Consider the following 26063-nt stretch of genomic DNA (forward strand, 5'->3'; position numbering starts at 1 on the left):
TAAAATAATTTTTCGGCTGACAAGTGGGGCAGAATTGTTATAAGTGTAGATGAGACAATGTTGGGTGGTAGGAATTTTATGGATTCCTGCAGATTCCGGAAGGATCCGTCACAAAAATGTGGGAAAAATGTATAATTTCCAGCTAAGTTGGAGGTTTGCAGGGCATTGTGGGTAAGAACGTGGTGCGGTTGCATGTGAAGCACACCACCCTGGACTCACCCAGATGTTTAGTTTTCAGATGTGTCTAGGTCTTGTGGGTTTTTCTACATGGCAGCGTCCCAAAGTCCAAAAAGTGCAGCCCTCACTATTCCAAGTGGGACGATTTTGAGAGTTAGCCAAGCTCTCATGGCCCAAATGTAAAACCAAAACCCCAAATAATCAAATGTCCTCTTGCTTGCCGTGGGATAAGATGTTTTAGGTGCGGGGGAGAGCTGAAAGACTATTACCCCCTTCTGGTTGGTAGCCACCACCCCACTTTTTGTTTTAATTCCCTGGCATCTAGTAGACTTTCTGCCCCCCCCCAGGGTGTGGATCGGGGGTAATTGCCCTATCTGCCCACTGGTGGGCAGAACAACTTTTGCCCCATCTATTTGGAGTGGGGGTATGGCCACACCTTCACCCTCTTAGTTTGAAAATAAAATCTTCCTTGGTCTCTGGTGGGCTTTCTGCCCCCCTTGGGGTCTGGGGTGGAAGAGAAAGCAATTCCCCTTCCAGGCCTGCCATGGGGGGATGGGGGCACGGCTCTCGGTGGGGAGTGCTAGCACTTCCCCCGATGGCCAGTACAAGGACATAATGGTTACATCCGTGGCGCCTCAGCGTCGCAGCCACGGATGTAACAATTACGTCCTTGGCGCCCAAGGGGTTAAATAGAAATGCTTGCATGTTGCTTAGCACGAGGGGCCTGGGTTGAGTCAATTGACAGTATCCGTGTGTGAAAGGCAAGGCCTGGTAACGTATGGAAGGCACGAAGCAGGAGGAGTGTTTAAACATGCCAATTATGCTGTGAATTTACAAACACAGTATTTAAAATACAACAGCCTATCTAAAGTCAATACACAGACAATATGGTAGGGAGGCCTTGGGGGTCATCTTTTTGATTACTATGAATCATTATATTTTTAAGGTTGGGGCAAACAGTGCCTAATGTGCAGGTTGTAACAATCATGCTTTCTTGTTGCATGTTTCTCCCATCCCACATCTCCGTCATGATATTCTCTCACAGTGATATTTATAATCATATGTTTGAAGAGCAGTGTTTCAAATCATTTTACATGTTGTTTTGCCACATACACTATCCAGTGGCATTGCCAGTCAAGCTGCTAAAGTGTGGGGTTCATGACGCTTCTGTTGGGGGAAAGCACACTGGTGAAAGCAACATGGAGCGTGGCCGAGCGCCAAAAAGAAAAGTACATAAGGGAGGCATGGAAAACACATGCTCTCTCATGAAGTGCTAAAACAAATAGAAAAAAGGAGTCGTGAAAAGTAAGCAGTCGAAGGACACAAATGGTGATGCCATGCTTCAGAGGATGGACAAACAAATGAAGAGAAAGGAAATACCACTCAACCAGTTGTTAAAGTAGAATTGAGTGTGTTTGTAAGTTGCTGTACTAAAAGCATGAGGCGTAATGCAATGAACACTGTTTTCTTATTCCTAATCCACTTGAAATGTACAAACCAATCAGTTATGAAACATATGCAACTGTGAATCAGCCCAAAGAGCATTTGCCCTAGAATTCACAGCATCATCCTACCCTACAGTTTCTTTTCAACCTTCATATATTGATTTCCACAGGGTAGACCCACAGATAGCTACAGACAGCTTGTAAATCTTTCTTATCATTTGATATGACAACTTTACAAGATACCTAGTTTCTGGCAAGAACAAGTTACTTGACAACCTCCTTGTAAATAAACACAAATGTAGACCACAACTTTCCATGAGAACAGCAATCAAGTAAAGAGTTGTAAATTGTGGTTAAAAATGAAAATCTTCTACAGGAATTGAGAGTCCTGTTGAGTGAAAGAGTGGTGGTGGTTAGGGTGGTGGCGAGGGTAGCTGTAAGGGGGTGGTGGTGGTTAAGGTAGGGTGGTAGTTAGGGTAGGGTGGTGATAGGGTATAAGTAGGGGGTGATGGTGGTAGGATGGTGGTGGTGGTTGTTAGGGTAGTGGTGGTTAGGGCAGTGCAGGTGGTTAGGCTATTGGTGGTGGTGAGGCTGGTAGTAGTGGTGGTTAGGATACTGGTAATTATTGTGGTGGTAATAGGGTGGTGGCAACAGTGGTGGAGGGGTTAGGATAGAGTGGTGGGGTACTGGGTTTGGTTAGGGTTGTGGTGATATGAGTTAAAAATTAAAGGAGAAGCATGTAGAATGTATAGTCAATTTATATCACTTATACATAGAGGGTTCACAGTATGGAGAGAATTTATAAAGTGGAAATGAAGTAAGGTGTATGTTCAAAAGCAGCCTAAGGGGAGCAAATGCAAGTATTGCAGCTGCACGAAATGTAATACTGAAAATAGGAGGTTTTTTTTTAATTGAACGTCTTTGTGAAAAGTGTTGTAGACTTGCGCAATGGCCAAAGCAAGACTAAAGTTTACAATGGGAAGAGAGAAATTTCAAATAAATAATTTGGCGGCGATTATTTGTGAATAAAAAGCACGTTTCGTACACATCACACAAACACAGTGGCACACAGCGCCTCATTATGACATTGGTAGTAAATATGGAATACAGCCATGCTGACTGCCACCAACACACCGCTGCCAGGTTATGACACATACGTACAAAACTGACAGAAAACAGCCACAACCCACAAATCCGCCAGACCCACTGAACGTGATAAACTGTCGGTACTACCACCATACCATTATGCCACCAATACAACGCCCTCCAAATAATGACCCACAAACCACCACAGCGGACATTCAACAGTGGTAAACCATTGGCGGCGCACACCGCTGCGGCGGAAATGGCCACCCAAATACAAAGCAAGACAACATTGACCAGAACAAAAAAAACACACCTGACACAAAGACACCCACTAACAGCACTATAAAACACACCCTCACATCACCTACAATCCTTTGCAAATAGGAGAAGACCGCTACACCTTGCCACGCCAATCCTAAAGAGAACTGCACACACATATCACAACTATCTATTCATCCATCACGCACCACACACCACACACCCCACCACTTCACACATCACCCTCTGCACAATATACACACACCACACAACACCCATGTCCCCACAAAGGCACCCCATTTCACCAATGAGGAGTTGTGGGTAATGGTTAAGGAAAGAGGGTAGAGCCACAGGTGTTTGGAGCACAGGGCCAGCAGATTTCCATTGCCAGGGAAATGTCGCTATGGCGGATGATCGTGGACAGGGTGAACGCAGTGGGACTACAACCACACATAAGGGAGGACATAAGGAAGAGGTGGAATGACCTTCGGGGAAGGTGCATTCCATTGCAGCAAGGCACCAGCTTGCCATCAGTAGGACTGGCGGTGGACCCCCACCTCCTCCCTCACAGCTGACAGCATGGGAGGAGCAAGTCTTGACAATACTGCATCCTGAGGGACTCACTTGAGTAGCCGGAGGACTGGACACTGGAGAGTCAATATTTACCACATACCACCCCCATACCTGCATGCCATCCCACCCCCTCACCTTGACTCCCTTCACCCCACTCCATCTCACACAGTGCTACACCCCAATTACCAAAATGAAATGCCAAGCCCTGTATGCCATACCCACTGCATGCACATCCCTTCCAGCCCTGCATGTACACCCACCACCAATGCATGCACAGCATGGAGAACTAACATTCCCACAATCCATCTCCACACACAACCAAAGGTGGCAGGGCAACAGCAATAACATTGGGGACGCTAGTGATGTGGAATATGTCACAGACATGTAGCATAATACAGTACTCACATCCCCACAGGTGCCCCAGCCAATTTTGGGGGTAAGGAGGTGCCACGGCTACCCAGTCCTCCACCAGAAGATGCCCCCAGTGATGACAGCCACTCAGGAGCTCTGGACCTGGATTAACTCCCTTGCCCATCTGGGACCACTGGTCAGTCAGCTACCCCATCCCACATCCTGTCCACTACCTAGCCCCCCGCCCCTCAGAATCCAACACCACAGCAGCCATCCAATATCCCCAGACCTCTGTCCCCAGGACACGTCAATCAGTAGTGTGCCCACCTGTACAGGGACCCGAGTCCACACCTCACAGGCAAGACAATGAGGGTCCTGGGGTCAGTGGGAGTGGGCACACCGTTCAAGGGACACAGGGGGCCAGCCTCCATATGTGCTGCGGTAGGAGTCCCTGCCACAGAACCCACAGGCCACCAGCTCCCCTCCCCCTGCAGAAGGTGAACCACCCCACAGACGTTCCCTGCGACCCAGTCAGACACCAGAGACAGTTGCCAAGACCACCGCCAGGAAATGAGCCCCTCCTGAATGTACCCCTTGTGTTCCACTGTGTCACCTTGCCCACTATGAACTGCCATTGCTCCCCTTCCTATGGTCCATTGGACACTATACCTGTGCAACAAACAGACTGGCCCACTACACTGGACTTTTCCCAACCATCACCTGACTCTGTTGCACTTTGAATGGTATACCCGAATAATTATTAAACACCCTTGGACACAATTTGAGTAATAGTGCTTTATCTGAAGTAAATTTACAATCTATTGAACTGTTTTGAACTGCATGGTCCTGAGCAAATGTCCAGTTATATGTTGATCCATCATACATATGTGTCTCAGCAATCTGTACACATCACAGCATCACAGTGTTGTAACCACACCAAAATCTGCAATATGGGAAGCCACAAGTGACAGTTGGGATGCAAATATAGTGACTGACAAAATGTTACAGCCACACAGAACAACACTTAAAAGTAGAAATGTTTAGTTCAACAGTCTTACCTGAGTGTCATTGTAAGTACTGCTGTATCATATGCTTTCCTGCTGTCCATATCCTCTTCCTCCTCCTCACTGTCCTCAGTGTCCACAGGTGCATTGTCACCCCCTCCTCCTGCAGATAGGGCACATTGGCGTCTGAGAGCCAAGTTGTGCAATATGCAGCACACAACAACAATCCTGCAGACCTTCTCAGGGGAGTAGCATTGCGATCCACCTGTCAGATGGAGGCACCTGAACCTGGCCTTCAGGACACCGAAGGTCCTTTCAACAATCCTCCTGGTACGCCCATGAGCAACATTGTACCTATTCTCAGCCCCTATTCTCGGATTGCTAACAGGGGTCAAGAGCCTGGACAGGTTTAGGTAGCCGGAATCACCTGCAAGAAGTGAGGGACACATCTTAGCCTTGCACATGGCATGGGGTATGACTCCTGAAGGCATACACTGACAGACATAGGGTGGGGACTCAGGCTCACCTATAAGACACACTCCGTGCCTCTGTAGTTGTGTCATCAGCTGTGGGATGCTGCCATTCCTCAGGACAAAGGCATCATGCACCAACCCAGGATACCTGGCAGTGACGTGGGAGATGTACTGGTCATCAAGGCACACCATCTGAACATTGAGTGAGTGGAAACTCTTCATATTCCTGTATACCTGTTCTTTGGATAAGGCCGTATGGGTCCCGTCAGTGGCCCCAATAACATGTGGTATATATCCCATTGCATAGAATCCAGTCTTCACAGTGGGCAATTCATCTACCTGGGGGAACGCAATGAGGCTGCCAAAACCCTTGCAAGCACAATAGAGAACATTGGCTGTGACATACCTGCAGCCAAGCCCACTGTCATCTGGAAAGAGCCTGTCGTCACAAAATGTATCACTGATAGTACCTGCACAAGAGGGGGGATTACAGTGGTGCAACGGATAGCAGGTAGCAGATCAGACTCCATTGTGCACACAGCTCTGTGATTGTGGCCCTGTGCAGATGATAGGTGAGTGTGATGTGTCTGTCCTTCAGTTTAGCCGAGTCCACAAGGGTTTGTACACGGGTGCTTGCCTACTGCTCCTATTCCTCCACAGTGGTTGGTACCTAAGGGACCCAAAAGTAAGAAGGGAGTGACAACATGAACCATAGACACACTACATCAGTGTACCCCAAGCATGTTTGTATGTTGGACACTAGAATTGTCTAGGTGTGTACATTTGACAACAATGACTGTACTAGCAATAGAAAATGGCAACCGCCTGTCCTGTATGCAGAGACAGGTGGCCTCACTCCACCGGCGTTAGGCGACATGGCGGGAGGCGGTCTGCACCGGCGTGCAATTCCATATTGGCTAACATGGGCCTCTATGGAATATCGGAACCAATGATGATCAACGCTGGCGGTGACGGTGTTCACCGCCGCGGCCGTGACCGCCATTTCCTTTCTACCACTTCACTTGATTCCTGACTTTCTCCACTTAGTGTGCTGCTGTGACCTGTGTCTGGAACCTGCCAAGGCCTATGCAACAGGGGAAAGGGCCCCAGCCTATATGTCGGAGGAGTTGGAGAGGCTCGTGGATGGGGTCCTACCCTTGTATGGGCAGTTGTATGGGCCTCCAGACCAACAGGTGAGTACACCATGGGTATGTTGTATGCGACATGGCTGCATGGAGATGTGTGTGTGCTGGCAGTGTGTCATTTGGGGAGGTATGGCTGGTGGCAGTGTTTTTGCAGTAGTACGGGTCATGTGTGTGCTTGATGGGGGGTAAATGCAGTATCTGAGTCATTTCTTTGACAGGCAGGACTGCATGGTTAATGGTGTCCTTCTGTCTGTGTTTTCCCTGCAGGTCAGTGCCCATCAGAAGTAGGTCCATAGCCGGTGGAGCACCCACTGCAGGAAACAGTGGGAGGACCTGAGACACTGGGCCCGGAAGACCGCAGAGGCCCAACTGGGGACGGCCTCTCAACGATGGAGGGGTGCCTGTCGGAACCTGACCCCCCCCGATGGCCCGCAGACTGGCGGTGGCCTACCCAGAGCTAGATGGGTGCTTGAGAGCATCACAGCAGCCACAAGTCGGTCAGAACAGTGTGTGTGACAACCATCTATGTTGGCTGGCATGGGATTTTGGTGCAGGGTTCTAGTCAGTGGATGACCCATTATGCCAGCTTAGACATTGCAGGGTGGTCCAACTTAGGAATTTGGGGTGTAATGCATATTTCAGATGGCTAGGTAGCTGGCTTTTCATTTCAGACAGGGCTTAGTTGGTTCCAATTGATGTGCAGACGGCAGTGTTTGGCTCCTACCTGCTTTGGTACCTAGCCAATAGTATGCCAGTGTTGTCCATACTGGCCATTCTTAGTCCCTGTGTGTGATAGTGATGTGTATGCCATCTGTGCTGTTGTTGCTGCGATTGGCCCTGTGCTCGCTTTTTCCCCCCCTCTCCTTTTGTCCTCCTGTCCATGTGTGCATTAGCATCATCTGGCGAAGGAGCAGGGGCACCAGTGAGTGAGGGAGTTGAAGCCCACGGGACCCAGGAGGCAGAGTCCACTGACAGAGTGGGACAGGGAGAGAGGGGAGCACCACGGGGGACAGGAGGTGATTCAACTGACTCTGATGCCTCCTCCGATGGGAGCTCCCTGGTGGTGGGGGACCCTTCTGGGACCACCTGAGCTACAGGTTCAACCGCCACTGGCCCTACCAGCACCGCCCACCCAGTAGCCCCCCACAGAGTTGCCCTACCCCACTCACCCAGGAGGGTGGGCGTCTCCTTTGCCCCAGGCACCTCAGGCCCTGCCCCAGTCAGCCCTACTGTCCTCAGTGAGGAAGCTATTGACCTCCTGAGATCCATCTCTGTAGGGCAGTCAAACATACTGAATGCCATCCAGGGGATGAAATCCCAGATGTAGCAATGCAATGCCTTAGCGGAAGGTATTCATGGTGGCTTGGTGGCCCTAAAGTGATCATTTCAGGCTCTGGCCTCCTCCCTGACAGCAGCCAGTGCCCCTGTTTCTTCCATTCCCCTTCCAACTACAACTTCCCAGTCCCAGTCTCCTCACCCCAAGCCCATCCCATGCACACATTCTGATGAGCATGCACCCAAAACAACAGACAAGACTCACACAGACAGACACAGACAGGCACAGGCAGCACACTTCAGTCCACAAGCACTCACACAGCCAACACACAGCTGCACACACATCATCAACTGCCTCCACTGTCTCCCCCTCCTCTCCCTCCCTCCCTCCCTCCCTCACAGCACATCAGCACTCACACCTGCATGCACTGCATCAACAGTCCCTGAACCTGCCACCTGCACAGCCTTGCCCACAGTCACAACAGCAGACCCGCAGACAGGCACCCCACACACCACATGTGCAGACACCACCACCACCATCAGCACCTCATGCAGCACACCCACCTCACTTGCAGATACCGCCACATATCCATCCACACATCCTGTTTGACCTCCCCCACCATGTCGGCCTGCCCTCCTCCAAAGACACACAAATGCTCACACTCAGACCCCCAACAGCCATCCACCTCACACACACACACTGTCCATGCACCTGCACCCAAGTCCAGCACACCTCCTCCTCCTACAACTACTCCCTCTACCTCCACTCCCATCCCTCCTCCCACAACCCGCCCCATTGGCCCTAAGAAGCTTTTTCTTTCTGGCCTTGACCTCTTCCCTCCCCCTCCCCCTGTCCTGCCCATAGGAGAAAGGTCCCAATCCCCCCAGCAACTCCAGCACCAAGTCTGTCCCTTTTCTACCCCCAAAGACTTCAGTTGCCCCACTAAGGGGCACATGAGTGCAACTCCCCCCCTTGCCCGAAGCCCACTCCTCCATCCCCAAAACAAAAGGGTAAAGTGGCCGGCCCCTCCCAAACCCAAACCCAAGGAGCCCCTCTCAAAAAGAAGCCACCTCCACCCCGCTACACATGCCCCTTGATATGCCTGCCTATTTCCAACATGATGCCCCTGCACAGTGGAGTCCCAATGCTGTCAGGAGTCAAGCTGGGACTTGGACTTTGCCCTGTGGGCTTATTCAGACTTTGGACTGGCCACTGGCCCAGCATGTGAATATGTATTGATAGATATACTTTGGATTTTGGCTCTTCATCCAACAGGATTTCAGTGGTTGGAACAGAGGTATGTGTCCTGGCTTTCTTTGCTCATGGGTTATGTTACTGTTTTTTGACTCTGCAGATGGTTCTGGGTGTGTGTGCATAGTGTGTGTTGTGCGTATGTGTGTCACTCTCCCCACCCTTCCTCCCTCCCTTGTGTGCTAGGTGGATGTACTCACCGTCATCGTCTTTGTCGGCGTTGGTGCTTCAGGACGGCCATGGCGTAGTACAGCATCGGGAAGACTTGCAGTTCAGGTTCCATGGCGGCCGCTGAATCCTCTGTGTCCCGGGTGGTAAGTGTCTCCTTTTATATGATGTGTTTCTGCCAGGCTTTTGGTGGTGTTGCTACCACCCAGGTAATCCTGGTGGTGTGCTACGTCAGAAGATGGTGGGCAGATCTTTGTCTTCCGCCTGCCTGGAGATTGGTACCACCATGTTCAGTGTTGGTACCGCAGTGGCGGTTGAGGTGACACATTGGCTGTCTATGGGAGGGATCACCGCCATGGTCATTATTTGGCAGTCATTACCGCCAGCCTGGCGATAGTACTAGTGCCATCGCCAGCGTGGCAGTCACCTGACAGCCAAGGTCATAATGACCACCAAAGTGTTTGAAGTATGCAGGCGGGTGTGAAATAAGAGGAAGAAAGCGGACATCAATGCAGCAAATAAAAACAAAATAAGTAGCTTCCACAATGCAAACAGTGGAAAACAGTGGAAGGACACACAAGAACAGTGTCCATGCTTCAGGGAAGTATCAAACTGAGAAGAAGAGCTGACAAAAGTACATGCTGACCAAAGAGAAGGAAGGATATTAGAGTGATGATGATGCAAATCAATGGAATGCAATGGGTGGGCTCTGAGCCCCCTAGAAAGTAAACAAAATATCTCGCAAGCGGCAGCACATATGTTGTCTTAGGTGAGATCTAAAAATAGTAAAAGTACAGCATAATACATCACATTCTGTCGCAGTATTATTTTTAGAACCAATTTGATATATAACTAGCAACGGAAACGTGACAAGCTATAATTTGCAAAGGGTCTGCCACTGCATAGCACCAAATCTGATACTTGTTGAGCTAGAAACATATTTTTAGTTGACACCCTCAAAGTATGTATTAGATGGAGGATTAGGTAGTAATTGCAATAAATTCCTAATTATGTGGAAACTGCACTGTCCGCAGAATAACATAGGCCCTCATTATAACATTGGCGGCAAATGCCACCTACCGCCATGGCTGCCAACATACCCTCGCCGTGGCTACTGACAGTCCATGGCATTATGATCGTAGACGGAATTCCGCAGAAGGCTGGTGGAATTCCATCTACGGTCATGGTTGCAGACGGCGGTAAGGTGGCGCTAATGCCAGCAGCAGCGCCACGCCAGCAAAACACCGCCTACCGTATCATGTTCCATGATACAGTCTGGCGGTGTTTTGCTGGCAGATGCTGCTGCTGGCAGCAGTGCCGCGTCCTGTCTCCTTCTGGAGGACCCCTGCAAGCAGGTAAGTCTGGTTCTCTGCCAGGAGACGGGGGTGGGGGGTGTTTTGTGCATGTGTGGGGCTGTGTGTGACTGTGTGTGAATGCGTGCATGCGTGTGTAATGCGTGTGTGCATGAGTGGGTGTGAGTGTATGTGCATGTTGTGTCTTGAGATTGCGTGTGTGCCTGGATGTATGTTTGTGAGTGTTGCTGTGAGTATGTATGACTATATGAATGCGTGGGTGAATGTGTGTATGCATGTGTGTATGTATGTGCATGTATGTATGTAAATGTGCGGGGGTTCGCGAGAGGGAGACGAGGGTGGGAGAAGACTCTGGGGAGGGGATCGTGGGAGACCCCTATCAGTGCCAGGGAAGGCATTCCCTGGCACTAATAGTGCCTGCCGCCATGGTTTCAGTGGCGGTAAAGAAACCACTGAAACCATGGCAGTGGGTGGGGTCAAAATGCCATGGGCGGCCTAGTGACAGCTACCGCCATGGTGGTCGGTATGTTGACTTGGTGATTTGGCTTTGGCCAAACCGTCAATGTCATATTAGTGGAGGTAGGTACCGCCAGCCTGTTGGCGGTAATACCTTCACTATACCACGGACCGCCGGGGTCGTAATGAACCCCTTAATGACAGTGACCATCGTTAAAACATCCCAAGAATGTAATATGATTATTGGAACCAACCACCAAGGGAACGTCTGGTCGAAACAGTACATGAGCTGTCTGCCCACAAGCAAACAAATAGGTGGTTAATGCTCTTAGGGTTTGCACATCTGATTTACAGCATATATACAGAATTAGAAAGCAATAACCTCTGCGTAGACGAGTGCCAAGGGTGCCAACCTGGTATGCCATCCAACCACCACGGGTGTGAAATAGGGCTGATTGGAAAACCAATCAGACCTGAACAAAGTCAATGTAAACCAGGGCACACCGAAGTAGTCCAAGAAGTTGCTCCAAATGTAGAAATAAGTATAAGATCCAGGAGACACTATGTAATAGTTGATTGAGGTTTATTTCTTGTTGAAACAGTGATACATCCGATAACAGCAGACACATGTTTCTTCACAAGGACTTTCTCAAGGCCTAAAGGTCAATGATGTGGCTTGTAAATTGCAGAAGGGTTTCCAAAGGGTTGGATGGTCGGGTACGTCCATACTAAGGTAGAGCAATGATGTATCTAGGGTCAGTAGCATGAAAGTGCCGATTTTATGTGGGAAAAGCAGTCCCAGTTGTCCTTCATGTAGTGACACGATAGAACAAGGCCATGATAAGCCTGATCGCTAGTATTCCTAGTCACGTGACTGGCGTGTGGACTGTCTGCCCACATTAGGCTTCACGCAACTGAATGGCTCTATGAAGGCATACCGGGAGGTTTACAGTTTGGAGCTCTACCTGTCAAACCTACAGAGGCTTCACTTCTGGTCTATTTTTCAATGCCCACATACAAAATGTAATTGGAATATCGTATGTTTTCTCTCGGTGCATCAGAGGTATTTTCACAGATTCTGCCATAATGTACACATACACCTCAATAGTTTCCATGGCTGTGCTGAGCAGAAGGGATGCCAGTAGAAATGGAATCAGATGAGCTACCCTAATTGAGGTTGCCCATCCAGTGCCTTTTCAATCGATGACACAGATGCCAAATGGGGTTCCAAGTGGCAGAATTTGCAACAAACATGACAGCTATTCCTTTACACTGCCTTAGTCCGTCCCCAAAAATTGGCAACAAAACGTAGCGAAGAGCTGATAGGATAGCCACAACTTTTTATATTGATGTACAGACCCTCTACCTCTGGTGAGGTGGAAAAAGTAGTGAGTAGGAAACACTCCAAACAGAGTCCCACTTATACCGCAATGCTGCTTTTTACCACTGGATGTGTTTAACAGTGGCAAGTAGTTGTTGGCACAGCAAAAAACATTTGTGTGGAAGACTACAATATGTGTCGCAGATGAGGCTATCGAACAATGTGAACAACTAATGCACCAAAGTCACATGTACTAGATCAGTGTCATTCCTCTTATTGGCAGGTGTACTCATCTATCTTGAATCTTGCTTTTGGCTTCTTGGACCTGTCTCTCACAAAATGGCTACTGCTCCAACAATCCAAACACAGATTCTCTTATCAATGCCTGTCATTCTCTTCCCACAATAATGACCCTCTAACACTACTTGTTTGCATGAGTTCTACATCTGTACTCATCTCAATGTTTAAATACTGGTGACTTGTGTTTTATTAAAGCACAGAACAGTGTGACAAAAGTGCCTTTATCTCCCTTACATGCTTCCATTCTGTGGTCAAGATATAGGATCATGTCTGTTAGTTCTTACACGTCTCTGAGTGTACTCTGCCTGTGCAAGTAGATCTTTCAGTTCATGACTTATAAACTAGACCATCTTGGTTTTCCTCTGATCATTTCTGCTCCACAATGTTTACTGAACTGAGCTAGGTATGAAATTAAATCCCTTTTGCCTTACTTCAAGCCAAAAAGCTTATTCCTGGAGCATTGTATCTTTCCTGTACCAAAATGATTCTGAATACTTCCATAGCATGATTTTAATTTTATAAGATTGTACAGTCATTGGCTTTGATTAGGCTGCACTTCCCTGTTTAAGTATGATAATGTGGAGGCTATTCAGGACTGCAGGCCAGGAAAGCCAGTCTGATTGCATTCTGTTAAAAAGATCTGTAATCAATAGATCCCTGTTGAAGCATTCAGGTATTTCTAAAGGAATGGTATTAGGGGGTGTGTACACCATCAATTTTCGTTGCTTTTGTGGTTATGTCAAGTCTGGCTGTCACAGTGCCTTTGTCTCAGCACTATATTTTCTGGCCTTATTTTCCAAAGTTTAGTTCTTTAAACTACACCCATCTGGCCAAGATTGAACTACAATCTGTCAGGTTCCATGGTACACAGGGGCAGTATGCTGCCAACTCCCAATGTCCTGTCTCCTCTCAGCCCACCTTGAAACAACACAAAGTAAGTAGAGAAGATCAATGTAAATGGGAAGAAAGAAAGAGAATGCTTCAACTGTGCCCTTAACGCAGGACCCACACAGATATAAGAAACATTTAAAGCACTCCCAAAATAATCCAATGTCAAGTTCTGGTTTGACTGTTCCACCAAAATCCTTTATTCTTTTATAATGTTTCAGAAGTCTGTGATGTTTTCTAGCTAAAGTGTTTTGTCTGTTCTGTAAGTACACCAGCAGACTTCATCAGGGCTCCAATTACACAATTACGCAATTACACAAGCCTTTAGTTACCCCAATGGTGGATATATATCAAAACCCTCACCTAGGTCACCCTGACCTCATCACCACAAGTGAAAACATTCAAACAGTGTAAAATTCCAAGAGGATTGATACTCTGTTAAAAAGGGAATACAACAATAGATCATAGTTTATTAATGAAATTATGACTGAATTCACCAATAGGTTTCCCTGGGAAAAAGGGAAGAAAAAAGTATAATAATGAAAAGGAGTGATCAAGATCCATCACCATAAGAGAGCTAAACTGGGAGCATATCCGCTCACCTAGCATCAAATCAACAATACATGTATATAGTCTGAAAGATCTCCAAGTTATGGTCATCAAATATCTGTAATATATAACATTCTATTATTCACCCAAAAGACCATTTAAACTAGCACTGTGCAAAAAGTAAGCTTTCATAATATGGGCTCACCTAATATCCAATCAGCAGTTTATATGTATTGCACCAAATTCTTAAACAATTCTGCTCTAGTATCAGCAAAACATAGTATAAATGTCAGTCAATCAAAATTACCCCTCATATTGTCCATATCCATATTATCTAGGCTTCAACACCCTAAACAGTAGGTCATGCTTATGCCAAAATCTTATTCTGGGGAGTAATGTACAAAATCTACAGGTGAAATGTACACATAGTATCAATGTATGCTTCAAAGCCATGCGTGATCGTCATCCTAGTACACAAATGTATTAATTCCGACAATCAGTTACATGCTAAATAATTGGTACTGACTTGCACCATAGACTCAAAATAAATTTGATTGTGTAGCACACAATTGTAAATAAAAAGCTTATAAATAGCAACATAGTGTACTTCAACATAAACTATTGGTTGTGGCACCAGAGAGCCTGGGTGCAAGCTGGTCGCCACTTAGTGAGGCTCTGCCAGCCGTAGGACCTATCCATTAGTTATTCTTCGTGAACAGGTGCATTGGGGCCTGCCCAGAGGAGCACATACATTTATTGCACTGCTGCATTCAGTGCACCCCTTTTGGTGAGCGGAACAGCAGCAGAGAGCAGATTCACAAGCCAAAGGCATGTGCGACGTATGCTGGGCCTGGCTCCTGCATAGGGACACATTGTGTGGCTCCTGAGGCCCAGAGAGCGGCACTGATCCTGGAGACGGAGTGACTTACTGCACAGAGCAGCGCTCCTGCATCTGAGACAAGCTACAGGTAAGAACAGCTGAAGACTAGTCGGGTGACTGCCTGCGGGCCCATGACCCACCTGGTCTGTGTGCTGCTGATGGCGGAGAGGCTGGGGCTGCCTGGGATGCTGATTGCGGCATATGAGGCAAGCGAGTCAGAACTACCCTGCGCCACTTAGTGCAGCGCTTGCAGCATTGATGCCATCTAGATTGTCGGATGCCATAATGGGAGGCAGTGACTGAGTCTCGATCCGAGAGACATGCAGAGGCAGGCCAGCCCCTGCCCTGCGGCCCAAGAAGTTGGACTAGTATCTGCCTGGGGATGAACACGTGGACTTCGATTGGGTGCCGCAGTGGATGGGGCACAGACTGGATTAGGCCCGCTGCACCGGCCGACCCACACTATGTGCCTGTAGGCCTTCCAAGCCGCTCATGCAGTTGCCATATTGCCTGGTGGGGGGCCACCTGACTGCCAGCAGAGGGCTCTATTGGGAGCCAGACCTTCTTCGCTGCTGGAGTCCCTCTGCCATTTGTGCACCTAAGTGGGATACACTGTTTAGCACCGCTCACCTATAGTTAGGGACCACTGCGACATTTGGAACCACATTAGCCTGCTCATGCGCCCAAGGGGGCGTAGCCGGGGTGTGAAGAGACCTTGATACTATTCTGGGATAGGCCCTATTAGCTCTTCCGGGTGACAAGTTTGAATCTGTGGTCAATACCCGCTGACGTACATAATTGTTTGTCCCCTGAACTGGATGCACAGTCTGTTGAAGTGTTTGAAGTCTGCTCCTGCCCCCTACTTTGTACTACCCTGGGGTGAGGAGGAACCCTGAAGGCACCTAACACAAGCAATGGTGATCATTATTGAGCATTGTCCTTCCCTACCCAGGACCTCACAGACCTACAATTGGTGCAGGATGGGAAAAACCGACGCAGTCAAAATTCTCCTTTAACCATCAGAGGCAAATGCTCACAATAGATTCAACAGATGACCAGCAGCTGTGTCAGAATGCCAGAGAGGGCACCTCCCAGGAGTCAGAAAAACATGCTATGTTTCTTGACCTCAAACATAGTCTAACCATCATTGGCACTAAAATTAACTTGCTGACCAATAGATTTGATTGTATGAAGGAGATAGTGAATCAGCAAGATGAGTGGATACATCAACTAGAGCACTGCACGTCAGAGGTGGAAGATGGAAACTCCCCAGCAGAAGAGAAACTGCTCTGGACGAAACATGACCTGGAGGTCGTCCGGAACAAGAATGAAGATTTAGAGCCATGGTCATGAGGGAACAACTTGTGAATATTGGGCATCCTGAAGTCAACAATTATGGGGAACATGGAAGACTATGTAGAGATGATGCTCCGAACGTTGTTTGGAGACACACTTTATGCCATGTTTATCGCTGAAAGAGCCCATAGATCACTTAGTGAGCAATCCCCTCTCGGGGCACCTGCTTGCCTGATAATAGCCAGGCTTTTTAATTATTGAGACAGGGGCACGTCACTGAGGCTGGCAAGGGATCAAAGGACACTTAATTACCAAGGAAATGTGATTCCATCTTTCCCGACCTTACGAATGCCATGCAGTTTTCTAGAAGGGATTTTTTACCAATCTAGCATTCACTTCAGAAAACGGAAGCTAAGCACTCGCTGATTTACCCCACAAAATTGCGAATCCACTACTCTGAGAAGATTAAATATTTTACAGACCCGGAGATAACTGCTACATTTGTTATAGGTATCCCACTGAATGCGGCAAGTTCCCTGCATGCAGCGCGAGCTCAGGATTCAGGACATCTGAGTGAAAATGACTGAGTTGGTGTGGCCCTTGAGTTAGACAGGTGAGACTGCACTGAGTAGTAGAGGGCAGTGATGGACCCCCGCGAGCCCCCTCCAGCACACCAATCCACAAAACTGCAATTAAACTGTGAACTTCACAGAGTTAATTTACATGATGTCTGTGCAGAGAGGCCTGGCTGGGCAGGCTCTGATCATCCTAATATCACATCCCTCCAGCCACACAGCTACCTCCCAGCTGGTGCAAGTGCTGGATCTCTGGTGCCACAGTACGAGATGATTCACTGCCTATTTTCATCATTTTCTCAATGGGAAAATATTTGGGGCGGGTTGGGGGTATTTGGCCCAACTGGGGGTCAAGGTGGGAGGTGGGTGGTGGACTGATGTTCTGCTGATGCTGCCAGTGTTTTGTTTGGAAATGGTTCAGTTGGATCTCTCCCTTTATTTGCCAAAATGTCATTGGTGTACCGCATGTTTTCTCTTGGTGCATCATTGACTTTTTTACAAAGACTGCCACACTGTCCACAGAGACCTCAATAGTTTCCACTACTGTGCTGAGCAGAAAGGATGCCAGTAGAAATGGAATCAGATAAGCTACCTTAATATAGGTGGCCCATCCAGTGCCTTGTCATCTGATGGCAGAGATGCCAAATGGGGTTTCCAGTGGCAAAATTTGCAACAAACCTGACATTATTATTTATTTACACTGCCTTAGTCCACCCTCAAAAATGGGCAACAAAATGTGTAGAAGGGCAGATAGGATAGCCACAACTTTTTCTGTTGATGTACAGGCCCTCTATCTCTGGTGAGGTGGAAAAAGCAGTGAGTAGGAAATATTCTAAGGGGAGTCTTACTTTTAACGCAATGACGCTTGTTACCACTGGTTGTCTGCAGGAGGCTGGCCCTCTATGTAGTGTGCAAAACCAGACACACTGTGTAAAGGGACCAGGCAACAACACATTGGTTTACAGAGGTAAAAACTAGACCACCTAATGCTCAAATTTTTATGGTAGCTTGGTTGAGCAGATAGGCTAACCTTGGCGAAATGCAAATCATTTGTTGTTCTCACAGTATCAATAAAGCAAGACACACACTCAAAAGAATAACTTGAGACCAATTTACAAAAATACTTCAAATTTATATAAAATGTTTAAGACCAAGATCTTCAAAATCGGTTAAGTACTTTTTAAGTTATGAATTTTCAAAGTTTGGAAAATGTTTGAGTTCTGTGAGTAATTACGCGCCATAGGAATCAATTAAGGGAATGTTTTTAAAATACATATAAAATCAGGCAATGCGTTTACCAATGCTTCCTTTTGCAGATAGTTCGAGGTCATGGGTGAACCCTGTGGACCAGCTGGAGAAGTTTGGTTGGCTCCCGGTTTCGGTGGGAGCAGATGCAGAAAGTCGTTGGAGCTAGTGCAAGGCCACTGCGCGGGACCACTTGAAAAAGCACTGCACAGTTGGACTTTAAGGTGAGTCCGGTAGGTCCCCTTGGAGTGTTGAGGTCACAAGAGGAAGGGGCCCTTAGGGCACAGCTGGATCCTCAGTGCAGTGCACAGGGAGACCAGGTGCCGAGTGAATAGGTGAGCCAGAAGCTGTGTGCCGGTAAGCAGGGGCACTCTGGTGTGAGGTCCTGATGTTTTATGAAGTCCCTTGATTGAGGCTTCCTCCTGGTCCTTTTTCAGTCCAGGGTGGACTGTCATTCTGGGTGTGCAATGTTGATTGACCATTACCTGGGGCTATTGCACGGTTCAGCCATTGGAGGTCGCAGTGCCACCAAACTTGGCACACTTGTGGGTTTTGTCCTCATGGTCTGTCATGAAGTTTGGTCTAGCTGTGGTGTCCGGTTCCTTGGTCAGCAGCTGGTCACTGAACTGGACCTCATTGGTCTGTTGGTCTTGGTTGCAGGAGAGTGATGTCTTCACTCAGAAGGAAGATCTTCAGAAATGTTCATAATTGTTGAGGTCCTCTGACAGTTTGTAGAGTTTTTCTGATGTCCGAATAACCCCTCAGAGGTGATTGTCGAGTCCTGGGTACAGCAGCCATTGGTTGGCACCTTTTTCTTGGTGAATCAGGACTTAAATTCTCTAGCCTTGGGTCTTCTTTATTGCTGATCTTCATGTGTCCTTCGAATCAGCCTCTCTGGTCTATTGGTGCCCACTAAATATTGCATTCAGTGAGCATTTAGGGGAGTTCCTAGTAGTGACCAATGCGTCAGCTACCTTAGGATGGCTACACCCACTAAGTAACCACTTCCTATGGGCACAGGTCGCTTCCCTATCCCTGACAGACTATTTTCCACCATGCAAGATGGAGGAGAATGAAATGGAAGGGTTATCTCTCATGCAACAACTTAGGGGTCGTGGAAGTTGGAGCTGACCACTCCTTCTGTCCTTTGTGTGTTTTCCCGCCATTTCTCCCACCAAAAGTGAGGGTTTTCAATGGGGGCAGCCATCTGCTTCTAGCAGCAGGCTTAGGGTTTGAGTTTCAAAAGTGGTAAGCCCCATTGAAGCTCGCTAGCAGGGCAGTGCACATTCCTAAGGAGGGCGATGTGACACCTCCACCCAGGAAGGGCATTGTTATGGGACCCCGAGAGCAGGAGTTCTCACCAAAGGGTTCCATAATCTTGTCTGCTGGTGGCAGGCTGGTTGTGACTGGCCAGTAACCATGTCTGGGTTAGTTAGCTTTGCCAGGGTCACTTTGAAGGTGGCCCCTAGGTACATTTTGGAATAAATCTAATGCTGGTAGCAGTTTGGATTTATCATTCTAATTTGTTTGATTCCAAACAACCCAAGGTTCAGAGTAGCCATCATGTAGCTGTGAAACTCGTACTGACCAGTGCCGAGGACAACCATGTAAAATTGCTGCTTTGTTCATTTACCATGTCCCAGAGTTGGCAAGCACACAGTAGGGGCATATTACTCATGCATCTATGCCCACACATAGAGTATAGTGCACCCTACCTTAGGGCTGGAAGGCCTCCCGGAGGGGTGACTTACCTATATTGCATGCAGTGTATAGTGGACAGGGCACACAGGCTTTGTGCCATGTTAAGTTTTCATTTTAGGATTGCACCAAGGCACTCACCCTGCAATGGCAGTGCTAGGTGCATCTGGATGCATGGCACTAAAGGGTGACACAAACTGTGCAACTGCCCTCAGGGGCCTACCCTTAGTACCCCATGCCCTGGGTACCTAAGTACCATTTATTAGGGACTTATATTGGCAGTTGAAGGTGTTGCCAATTGTGCCAACGCATCACAACAGCTTTGGAAAGAGATCTGGCCCAGGGAACCTGGTTAGCAGGGGCCCTAGGAACTAACAACTTTGAGGCCCATCAAAGATCAGGCAAAAAGTGGGGCTAACCATGACAAAAGAGGCCATTTCTCACACACACACCCTCCAGATGAAAGAGGATGAGAATACCCTTTCCCTAGTGAGTCTTCCTCATCGAAGTGGAAGACCCTGGAATATCCATCTGCATTGGCATGGGCAGTCCCTGGTCTGTGTTCTACTTGAAAGTTCATTCCCTATAGTGAAATTGACCAAGTAAGCAGTTTGGGGTTTTCACCTTTCATCTGTTGTAGTCATCTGAGAGGCCTGTGGTCAGTCTGAACTATGAAGTGAGAGCCAAACAGATATGGCCTCAGCTTCTTCAGGACCTAAACCACAGCGAAGGCTTCCCTCTCTATGGCACATTTTTATTCCCTAGGGAGTAGTCTTTTGCTTATAAAAGCAACAGGCTAGTCATGTCCTTCATCATTTGTCTTGGCTAGGACAGCTCCTACTCCCAGTTCTGAGGCATCTGTTTGGACAATAAACTGCTTGGAGTAGTCTAGAATGTGTAGGACTGGAGCAGAGCACATAGCACTCTTCAGACACCCAGTGGCCTTTTGACAACTCACTGTGCAATTCACCTTTTTGGGCATTTTCTTGGAGGTTAATTCTGTGAGGGGTGCAACTATAGTGCCATAATCATTCACAAATCTCCTGTAATGCCCAGTCAAGCAATGAATGCTCTGACCTGGGTCTGGGTTGTGGGAGATTCTCAAGCCAGAATAGTCTGAATCTTGGGTTGGAGGGGTTGGACTTGACCTCCACCAACCAGTTGGCCCAAGTAAACAACATTACTCTGCCCTATCTGGCACTTACTGGCCTTGATAGTGAGGCTGGCCTTCAGCAGAGCCTCAAGGATCTTCCCTAGGTTGATCAGGTGATCCTGCCAGGTGGAGCTACAACAGCTATGTCATCTAGGTAAGCTGCACTAAAGGATTCCAGCCCAGCAAGGACTTGGTTCACCAACCTTTGGAAGGTGCATTCTTTAGGACGAAGGGCATAACAGTGAACTGATAATGCTCACTGAGAGTATAAAATGCTGACCTCTCTTTTGCTCCTGGGGTCAGGCTAACCTGCCAGTACCCTGATATCTGATGGAGACTTCTAACTGCAGATTCCTTACCTTTAGAATTTCTAGGCATCAGATTGGAATCCAGAACTTTTGTGAGCAATACCCTTGCGCATGCCGTCGGGTGGATCCACATGTCGTAGTTGGAGAGACACCACCCAGACGCACATACGTCAGTTCTTTTCCTTCTGCACAGGTTAAGCACAGATCCAGAACAGAGCTATCCTGTCTTTTTTGACAGCCTTTTTTCAACATTTTTTGTTGAGACTTTTTGTGTCTGTGAGGATGACCTCGAGAAAGACTGGATTCAAGCTGTGTGGTGCCTGCCATCGCTCCATGTCAGTGACAGATTGACACCAGGTATGTCTATGGCGTCTCGAGCATGACGGCTGGGCCATGGCTCAGGATGCATTGAGGGAGTGATCCCTGAAGCTGATGGTGGCCCGGCAGTCGGCATCGACTGGTGCGAATCCTCTGAGGTCATGGTGCTGGGACTGCTCCAGGAGCCCGAAGTCCTCTTTGTCCCACTCGAGGTCCTCTGAGCACTCAGGGAAGAGGCACACGAAGAAGTCCAAGCAAACTTTGACTTAGTCTCGCTCGTAGGCCGAAGAGGCGACTCTGGTAAGTCAACATTCCATGCATTGTTCTGCGTCACTGATGCCAGGGCCGGCTCCACGCCTTCCTCCCTTTCCAGAAGCCGGAGTGACCTCCACTCAACTTATGGAGTTTTATGAGGCCATGTGCCTCATGTTTGAGTGGGCCAGCCTTGCTGGAGTGCCCTCAAGCCCCGCAGGGTCGGCAGAGACCCCATCAGGTTCTATGCCGGTGGCTTCAGCCTTGGCTTTGATAGGGCCTTGTGGATCTGATTCTGGATCCAGAATGGCGCTGGCTGCACACAGTCGACCTTCTCCGGCACCACTCCTGCCATAGACACTTCTGATGGATACAACTACCTGTGGATTCCTCACCTTATGAATTCACTCATGCGCCAGCATCTGGAAGAAAATCTTCTTCCCAGCTCTCCACGTCGACGAGGATGTCGCAATTGCACAGCTCCACGTGACTCCATCTGACATCACCGTGCCAATAAGAGGTCCTCGCCGGTGTGCTGACGTCAGTTCCCCTTTTTCCATGCCTTCAACGCTAACAGTTTTCTCCTAGCTCCCGCTACTGTTGGAGGTGTTCCATCATGTTGCTAGTTTCTATCCGGTTTCTAGTTACAATGTCTCCTCCTAGGAAGTCGAGATTCAAGCCATGTCGAGAGTGCAGGAGTCGCATGTCGGTTACTAACCCTCACGGTTGCCTTTGGTGTCTGAGCTCTGAGCATGATGTCGAGAAATGTGCCTTTTGCCAGAGCATGAATCCTAAGGCTTTGAAGGAAAGAGAGGCCAAACTCTTTTTGGCCAAGGCGAAGTAGGGGCATAAGAGCCATCGTAGATCCTCTTTCCATGCTTCTTCGAAGAGACATAAGAAACGGAGTCGTCATGACTCTCGGCGTCGTGCGGCTCGGAGCCTATCAAGATCAAGGTCTCCATCTCGTCGGCGACGTGGGAGGTGAGTCAGACGGTGACTCCACAACCTCAGAGCCCTAAGGCTTCTCCGGAGCCGTCAGTCTTCAAGATAGTGGCACCTCCAGACAGTCCTCGATTTTCACCTGCTGCTCACAATTCCGATGTTCAGCAAGCACAGGTGCAACATGGAGCTCAGCGGTATCCTGCCTTCCCGGCTCTGGGAGCAGATCCAGCGGCATTTTTGAATGCCATGTTCTCGATGTTCAATGCAATGGCCCCTGCTGGTGCACCGGCTGTTCCCACGAGTCAGTTGGCATTTTCGTTGGGCTCTCCTGCTCCACATAAGGCTGCACCGTTTATGCCATTCTATCCAGCTGAGGGTGCCGGACCGGCGCCGATGACGTCGCCTCGTGGCCCTGTGATTCCCATGACGTCGCCTTCCAGGCCTATGGTGCCGATTTCATCGCCCCGCCAGCCGACGCCGATGGTGGAGCCGCAAGTGTCCTTGGCGCCGTTGGGATACGCTCCAGCGCCGGATCCGAGTGATGGATTCGACAGAAGCCAACCTTCCTCTTCTGTTCTGCGTCAAGTGACAAAGCCAGTGTCATCGACGTCGGCCAATTCTATGTCGACGCCGAGGTTAAAGGCTAGACTGAGGTCACGCAGAAAGGCCTTGAGACTCTTAGAAGTGGAAGAGTACCAAAGGCAGTTGTTGGAGGAGGGGGAGATTGTGGAGCCCTTGGGAGAATATCAAGGGCTGGATTAAGACAGTGAGCTTAACACTTCCCCGGAATAGGACTTGTCTTCACCGGGGGAGTTCATGGAGGAGGCAGCCTCCTTTCACACAGTGATTAGGAAGGCGGCAGATTTTTTAGATCATCCATTGCCTGCTGCAGACGTTAAGACAAACATTTTAATGGAGGTCCTGCATCCTACTTCAACTTCTGTGGATCCTTTGCTTCCGTTCAATTTTGCTCTTAGGGAGCCCATATTAGAGCTGTTGAGGAAGCCTGTGTCATCACCTGCTGTGAATAGATCTGTAGCACGAAGATACAGAGTGGCACCTGGATATCTGGGGTTTTTATCGAAACATCCTACCCGGGAGAGTCTGGTGGTTCAGGCCTCTTGCTCTACACGGTCTGCTCCAGGCTCCTTCCCTGTGATTCCATCAGACAAGGAATTCAAACGGATGGAGCAATCCGCAAAGAAGACTTTCTCGTCTTGCAGCATGGCTCTCAAGGCTGCAAATGCTACCTGTGTTCTGGGTATATACGTCCATGCCCTGATGGACTCCGCGAAGGCTATGGTTCCTGACCTGCCGCAGGATGTACAGAGACCATTTGGTGAACTCCTATCTGATGCTCAGGCTGCGGCAAAACAAATAATCCAGTCTGGTCTGGATTCCACGGACTCGGTGGCCAGCGCAATGGGTACATCTATTGCTACCAGGAGGCATGCTTGGTTGAGGTCCTCTGGGTTTCTTCGGATGTACAGACAACTTTATTGGATTTGCCCTTTGATGGAGAGAAACTGGTGATAAAGCGGATTCTGCCCTAGAACGCTTTAAAGATAGTCAGGCCACGGCGAAGTCAGTGGGTCTGCAAGCCTCTTCTGTTACCCCTTTCAGGTCCTTTCGTAGGTTCAGGGGGTTTGGACGTGGGGCAGTTTATCGAGGGAGACCCCAGTCCTCCTTCCAGCAGCCTTCCAGCCTCCCATATCGTCCTTTAGAGGGCGGGGAGGGTTCGGACAAGAGGGGACACCCAGCAACACCCTGCATCATCCTCTTCCTCTTGAGGACAACAGCAAGGAAAGCAGCCCTAGTTTTCTCCCCTTTATTGACCACACTTCTCCTGTAGGGGAATATTAAGTCTTTTTCTCCACAAGTGGGAGTTAGTTACATCAGACTCATGGGTTCTAAACATTGTGAGAAAGGGATATATGCTCTCCCTTTTCAGGCGTTTCCTCCTCCCATCCCTTCCCGTCCCTCGTTTTGCTCAGAAGACCATCTCCTGTTGTTGCAGCAGGAGGTTCAGATCCTATTGTCAAAAGGTGCGGTGGAGCTGGTTCCAGAGCAGGAAAGGGGTCAGGGTTGTTATTCAAGATACTTCCTGATCCCCAAGAAGGACGGTCGTTTGAGACCAATTCTAGACCTGAGGATTCTGAATTTGTTCCTCAAACAGGGAAAATTCAAGATGCTGACTCTGGCACAGGTACTTCGGGCATTGAACAAAGAGGATTAGATGGTGTCTGTCGACTTGCAGGATGCTTACTTTCATATCCCTATGCTCAAGTCGCACAGGAAGTATCTCCATTTTGTGGTGGGGTCGCAACACTACGAGTTTGCAGTCCTTCTGTTTGGTCTTACTTCAGTACCTAAAGTCTCCATGAAGGTGATGGCAGTGGTAGCAGCAAGTCTTAGAAGGAAGGGGGTATCGGTATTCCTTTACCTGCACGATTGGTTAATCAAAGCCAAGTTTCCAGAGCTTGTGTTGCATCACTTGCAGATGACAACTCAGTTGTTGTTCAGTCTGTGTTTTTCGATAAATGTACCCAAGTCTCACCTGGAGCCCTCTCAACGCCTCCTGTTCATAGGGGCAGTACTGGATACTGCATTGAATCGGGCCTATCCTCCGCCTCGGCGGATTCAGGACATTCAGCCTTTGATTCCAATGTTTCAAAATGGAGTGGTTGTTCCAGTCCTCAAGGTCTTACGTCTGCTCGGTCTGTTCGCTTCTTGCATTCTGTTGGGCACTCATGCACGTTGGCACATGAGGCCTCTTCAGTGGTGCCTCCGCAGGCAGTGGCTTCAGCACAAAGGGGATCTCGAGGAGTCAATAACGATCTCCAGAGACGCTGCAGTGGAGTTACGATGGTGGGCTGTGGACGGCAACCTTTCTCAGGGAAGGCCGTTTTCACTGCCGCGTCTGGCGGCCACGGTCATGACGGATGCTTCCACTCTAGGGTGGGGAGCACATCTGGGGGACCTGGAGATCAAGGGTCGTTGGTCTCCAGTGGAACAGACTCTTGACATAAATCTGTTAGAATTGCGGGCGATACGTGTGGCTCTCAAGGCCTTCCTCCCGTCCCTTCGCGGTCAGTCACTTCAGGTCCTGACGGACAACACTACTGTGATGTGGTATGTAAACAAGCAGGTAGGAGTGGGGTTGTATCTTCTCTGCAGAGAAGCTCTGCGTCTCTGGTCCTGGCTTCAGGACCATTGGATTTGCTTGATAGCGAATCATCTGGCCGGAGTACTCAACATGTGTGCGGACTCTCTCAGTCGACATTTCTCGGCCGATCACGAGTGGCGTCTCCATCCGGATCTGGTCCTGCATATCTTTCTGATGTGGGGTTCTCCAGTGATAA

This window comes from Pleurodeles waltl, chromosome 12 (genome assembly GCF_031143425.1).
Source record: "Pleurodeles waltl isolate 20211129_DDA chromosome 12, aPleWal1.hap1.20221129, whole genome shotgun sequence".
NCBI classification, from domain to species: domain Eukaryota; kingdom Metazoa; phylum Chordata; class Amphibia; order Caudata; family Salamandridae; genus Pleurodeles; species Pleurodeles waltl.